At 37.5% G+C, this 6668-nt stretch overlaps 1 pseudogene; it reads right to left on the bottom strand.

Moving 5' to 3' along the window:
• Positions 1 to 5833: 5833 nt before the first annotated feature.
• LOC105992175 lies at positions 5834 to 6076 on the bottom strand (annotated as a pseudogene).
• Between the last annotated feature and the right edge of the window lie 592 nt (positions 6077 to 6668).

Genomic DNA, 6668 nt, shown 5'->3' with positions numbered 1-6668 from the left:
GTCTTGAACTCTTCAGTCAGCCACTAGATTCAGTATCTACTTCTGCCAAATTACTGTCATGAGAGATATTTGAACTTCCCCCTTTGAATCCTGAATGTCTTTAATGATATATAAAATGAATCCTGAATGTCTTTAATGATATATAAAATGGTGATTCCTTTCCACAGTGTTTTCAATTTAATTTGGGAGACCTCTCATAGGAATCAGTATTTATGGCAGCTATAATTTTATCAAATGTTACTTACTTTTAGTCTTTGGTTTTTCAAGAGAAAGTCTTAGTGTATAACACCAGGCTGGCCTCAAATTTACAATCTTCCTGCCTCTACCTCCCAACTTGTGAGATTTTACATTTATACAGCACCATGCCTGGCTCAAATGTTATTAATTAATAAGACTTGAAAGTCTAAATTCTGTATCCACAGGATACAGAAAATGACATTCATAGCATTGCACATCTCCACCAGGGCTCTTGGAGCATCAGGTGCATTACCAGTGGGCAGTAATATTTTCAAAAGAATCCTTTTATGAGCAGGTTTTAATAGTAAATTTAAAAATATTAAATAAATCATGTTGTAAACCAATGTGCTGTCATTCAAGCTTTGTTTTTCCACTTACAAGCAGGAGGAAGAATAGATTAGTTTAATTCCTAAGGGAGTTGGAATATTCAAAATTGTAAGTTAACATTGCTTTCAATGTTTAAACTCTGACAAGAAAGCCATCTTGTCTTTCAAGCTTTGAAGCCAGTCATTGGCTTCCACTATTTAGCTGTGAAATTCCTAGAAGGCATCTTCTTCGACTGTAAGGTTATTTTTTTGTTTGTTTGTTTGTTTTGTTTTGTTTGGGTCCGGTCGTGGGGCCTGAACTCTAGGCCTGGGCGCTGCCCTCAGCTCTTCAGCTCAAGGCTAGCGCTCTACCACTTGAGCCACAGCGCCACTTCTGGCTTTTTTCTTTTTGCTTATGTGGTGCTGAGGAATCAAACCCAGCCTCATGCATGCAAGGCAAGTGCTCTACCACTGAGCCACCTTCCCAGCCCTGTAAGGTTGTTTTATTTTATTATTTTATTTTATCTTCATAGAGCTTCAATGTGCATTTTTTGTAGATAAAAATCACAGTATTTTGGGGCTGGAAAGGTGGCTCATAGAATTTCTTCTTATTTTTATTCAGTAGTGGGGCTTGAACTCAGGGCCTGAGCACTGTCCCTGAGTTTTACTGCTCAAGGCTAGTGCTCTACCTCTTTGAGCACCACTTCTGCTTTTTCTTTTTTCCTTTTTTGACTGGTTTATTGGAGATAAGAGTTTCATGGAAATTTTCTGCCCCAGCTAGCTTCGAACCACAATCCTCAGATCTCAGCAACCTGTTAACTAGGATTACATGCGTGAACCACGGATGCCTGGCTGCCTAATGGAATTTTTTTTTTGTCAGTTGTGGGGCTTGAATTCTGGGCCTGGTGCTGTCCCTCAGCTCTTCAGCTCAAGGCTAGCACTCTACCACTTGAGCCACAGCACCACTTCCCGTTTTCTGGTGGTTAATTGGAGTTAAGAGTCTCACAGACTTTTCCTGCCCAGGCTGGCTTTGAACCCTGATCCTTAGATCTCAGCCTCCTGAGTAGCTAGGATTACAGGCACCCAGCTTCATGGACTTTCTTCATGTCTCAATTTTGATGACTGTGCCATAGGAGTTTCATTTATTATATTCGTCTGGCTTCTTCTTATCAAGAAAATGGTATCTGAACTCAAACACTTGATCAGAGTCAAGTTTTTTTTTTTTTCAGAGTCAAGTTTTGATTTCTTTTTTCTGGGAGGAGATACTTCATGTGAGACATTACTTTCTTCCATCAGATATATACATAATATTTCTCACTGTCTTTTTGAGATTTTAGCAGTTGTTAATGTGAAGTATCTTGATCCATTTGTTGAATAAGACTGCTTCTTTATTTGTTATCTGGATATCTTGAGATGCATTTTATTTAGGAGATGCAAGAAAATCTTAGGTCTTTCTCTTTACCATATTTCAGGTGGGTTTGTTTACTCACAGCTTCCAGTGAACCATTTATTTTCCTTCAACTTTCACTTTGATCCACTTGATTGAGGTGTTTTGTTTCATGGCAGTTATTATCTCTATGGGTGCTCAAGTTGTTCCTTTTTGGCTTGTGGGCGTCTGTTCAGTTTGGCTACTGAGTCCTTTTGACACAGACTTTCCCCTCCAGGAGCATATTAATAGCTTCCTTATTCCTGGTATGGCAAGATGTTCCAGGTTCATTTTGTACATTTCCTTCTCCAAACCTTGAATTTCTCCAAGTAAAAACTCTTTATTTTAGAGGGAATGTTTTTTCCTCAGGCAATAGTCTGGTACTAGGAGTGCTCCTTGTTCCAGGGTTGGTCATTATTCCTAGATATTTTCATGGGTCAGAAGTATAAATCCTTTTTGAAGATAAAATACTTTATGGGTTCATACTGATAATATTCAAATTACAAACCACAAATTTTAATTTAACTTCTTTGATCACACATCAGTATTTGTTTTCTCCAGTGTTGAAAATCCCATTTCTTAGTCACCAGGACTGATAAAAATGAATAATTACAAAAATAAAAATAAATGAATAATTACAATAGTTTTTTGGCAATTGTTTATTTATGTAGAGCATTTCTAAGGATGCTTGGTCTCTTTCCTCTCTGTGTCTTTGTCTCTATCATTTGTCTCTATGTCTCTGCCTCTATTTCTGTCTCTCTCTCTCTCTCCCTCTCTCTCTTTCTTTGCGGATTAAACTCAGGGCATTTCACTTGCTAGTTTGGCATTGTACCACTGGAGACACATCTCCAAGACTATCTTTGTAGGTTATTTTCATTTTAGATAGAATCTCACTCCTTCCCAAGTGCACATCGAAGCCATGATACACTTCTTTGGACTTCTCTTGCCAAAATTGCAGGTGCATGCCACTGTATCCAGCTTTCCTACATGGAAATGGTGGTCTCAGACATTTCTGCCTCAGCTAGGCAAACCATGATCCTGCCAATCTTAGCTTCTCATGTAGTTTGGGATGACTGACTTGTATGGCTGTTCCCAGCTATGAATTGAGAAGGATTTCTTGAACTTTTCTGCCTGAGCTGGCTTCAAACTATGATCTTCCCAATCAGCATACTGAGTAGTTTATGAATAAAGGTGTGAGCCACTGGTACCTAGGTCTTCTCTAATTCTACAGGTATGCTTGCATATTAGAAATGTTAATGTATTAGGTATGCTAACCTTTTCTTGGTAACGTAAATTAAGTTTCTCCCCTCCCCAATTTTACATTTTATCTCTGCTTCCAGAACAATTATCATGAAAAGTTTAAAAATGCATAATAAATTTTATCTCCTTTCTCTTATTTTATATGTGAAGTCACAGTTAGATAAGCTTGTCTTCATATCAAAATATAATTTAATTTAACTATATTTCTTTTAATATACATATAACTTAATTTTGTACATTTTTTATTGTAAAAATGCTGTACAGAGGGGTTACAGTTACATGAGCAAGGTAATAAGTACATTTCCTGTTGAGCATTGTTGCTTCCTCCTTTGTTTTCCCCCTACCATCCCTTCCCTCCTACCTCCACAACTACACCCCCCCCACCCCCACCAAAGTTGTAAAGTTCGTTTTCAACATAGTGTTTTGTACATCTCATTGTTACAATGGGTCAACCTGTATCCTTATTTAAGCATTTTGCTTTTTCCCTTCCCCTCCCCGAGTTAGAGAAGTATAGGTACAAGATGCAGGGCACTGGCATCAAATACAGTGAAAACAGGTTATACCATGGGGGAGGAACATACAAAGCAACAAAGAAAATCACATGGTACATTATAAATACTTTAGAAACAATAACAAAAAAGAAAAAAGATATTTGTGTCCCTATCTTGGGGTTCATTTTGCTTAACATCATTTTCTTTCTTTTTTTTTTTTTTTTGTCAGTTGTGGGGCTTGAACTCTGGGCCTGGGCGCTGTCCCTCAGCTCTTCAGCTCAAGGCGATCGCTCTACCACTTGAGCCACAGCGCCACTTCTGGTTTTCTGGTGGTTTATTGGAGCGGTCTCTCCTGCCCGGGCTGGCTTTGAACCGAGATCCTCAGATCTCAGCCTCCTGAGTAGCTAGGATTACAGGCATGAGCCACCAGCGCCCGGCTGCTTAACATCATTTTAAACAGTCATATATACATAACTTTTGGCCTTTTCTGCTTGTCCTACACATGTACTACTTCACTTAATATAATTTTTTCCAACTCTGTCCATTTCCTAACAAATGAGGCAATGTCATTCTTTCTGATGGATGCATAGAATTCCATTGTATGTATGTATGTATGTATATCTATCTATCTATCTATCTATCTATATATATATATATATCACATTTTCTTGATCCATTCATCTACTGAGGGGCATCTGGGTTGGTTCCATATGATAAACAATGCTACAATAAACATAGTTGTGCTCATAGCCTTAGTATGGCCTTGTTTGTGATCATTTGGGTAAATTCCCAAAAATGAGATTGCTGAGTGATAGGGGAGCTCTATGTGGAGTCTTTTGAGGAACTTCCACACTGCTTTCCAAAGTGGTTGAACAAGTTTACACTCCCACCAACAATGCAGTAGCGTTCCCCTTTGGCCACATCCCCTCCAGCACCTGTTGTTATTAGAGTTCTTGATTATTGCTATTCTAATTGGGGTGAGGTGGAATCTCAATGTTGTTTTGATTTGCCTAGTTGGATTATCTATCTGCTGCTTTCAAAAACTTTATTTTTAGTTTTAAATCTTTCATACATGCAGTTTTTGTAATGGTCCAGTTTGAAGAACAAAGACATGCTTTTATTTCCCTACATGGCATCCCAGCCATCCTTCTGATAATTATTAAGAAATGTGTATGCTCTTTACTACTTGAGCTGCTTCCTGAAGCAGAAACCATAGATGCTGTATGTCCCCTTTACCTTACCACTTTAGCATATGCATAAAGGGAATTGGAGGCATGGCTCAGTTGGTAGAGCACTAACCAGTGAGTGAAGGCATCAGGTACCAGGTTAGAGTCCTAATCTTGGACAAAAAATATGTGCATTAAAGACTTTCAGTAACCAACATGTGCCTTTCTTTACCTGAGAATAAACTATCACAACCTGCTTTACACATGCTTGAAGTATTTGGGTAATTATACTCCACAGAAAGAGCCTATGATGCCTAATAAAAGTTACTGATAAAATATGCAGCATATTTTCTTCCTAGAATCATACAGGCAAAAGTAAGCTCTGAATGTACACAGTGGTAATTTATTGGCTGACTTCCCTTTCCTATTTCACTTCCCTACTCTCTTACTGGTTGATATTTTGTGGGATCACTGTGCAAATACACTGTACTGTAATCCTTGTCTCGGGATCTCCTTCTGGAATAGTCCAAACTAAGACACCTCTTTTATCATTTACTAAATTTGCATAGTGTAATTGGATTTTCTAGTCTGTTCCATTAATCTATTACCTCATGCTTCAATACCATATTGTTTTAATTATGGAGGCTCTTTAGTGAGCCTATGTTAAAATAGGGCATTGAAATCTCTCATTTTTTTCTTTTTAGGTTTTGGTATTTCTTTTCTTTTAGCATTTTGTATATGGACACACATGTAAAAGAAACTGAAACTTAAATGAGTAATTCTTTACAAATCAATCATAATTTTGTATATCTCTCTTACTCGCATGTCAGTGAAAAAAACACCATTATGAAAAGTGAACAAATCATATCATAAAAGAACCCCCCAAATAAAAAAAAACATTTCATAAAAATATGTCTAAATATGAAACGAGCTGCTTCCTGGGTGCCTTCACATCCTTCTCTTCTGGGTGCTGATGTACAACACATTGTTTCCTCAGATAAATGCATCCCAGTACTTATTCTTCAGCTGTCCATTGACATACTCCTCTGTCCGCTCCAAGGCTATGTTCATGTAGTCGTCCAGGCAAGCCAGGGCCCCTCATTAATCCACTCCAGAATTTAATTTTACTACAACTGGCCGTCCAATGATTTGCTTTAAGAAGTCACTAGGGGTTTCCTTCTGTAAACTCATTTTAACAATCCTCTGGCACCTCAGCGTCCCATGCTCCGAAAGCCAAAAACCCTCTTCCTGTTCCTTTATCTGAAGATTTTCCTCTGTAAGCTTAATGCTCTTCTATCTGAATATTATATTACTTTATGAAAAATGTATGGTATTTTTCTCTTTTTTGTAAGTACTATATGTGAGCTAGGGTTTAGGGCTTTGTGCTTGCTAAGTAGAGACACTTTTCCCACTCTGTATGACATTTCTATGAGATTGCATTGAAATAATGGCTTAGGAAGAACTGAAATGATATTTTCCATTCTGGCTGTCTGTATTTGTCTGTTAAAGCTGCTATAACAAAATACAATAGACTAGCTATTTGACTAACAAACATTTATTTCTGATAGCTGAATATACTAAAGATTTATCAAATGACTGTTCAGCCACTCCCTTACTGTTATTTTCAGAATATTTCTTACTTTTTGCAATGCAGCTAGGCTAAAAATATGCTAAATCTCCAAGTTCTGTTTCTCTTCTTTTTTTCTTTTTAAGCTTAATTCTTTCTTTTCTTTCCTGTCACATTTTCCTATATGCACTTAGGAGAAACCAAATAATTTCATCA

The sequence above is a fragment of the Dipodomys ordii genome, unplaced genomic scaffold (genome assembly GCF_000151885.1).
Source record: "Dipodomys ordii isolate 6190 unplaced genomic scaffold, Dord_2.0 Scaffold80, whole genome shotgun sequence".
Taxonomy (NCBI): Eukaryota; Metazoa; Chordata; class Mammalia; order Rodentia; family Heteromyidae; genus Dipodomys; species Dipodomys ordii.
The sequence above is the reverse complement of the archived record's forward strand: the minus strand, read 5'-3'. Positions and strand labels throughout refer to the sequence as shown.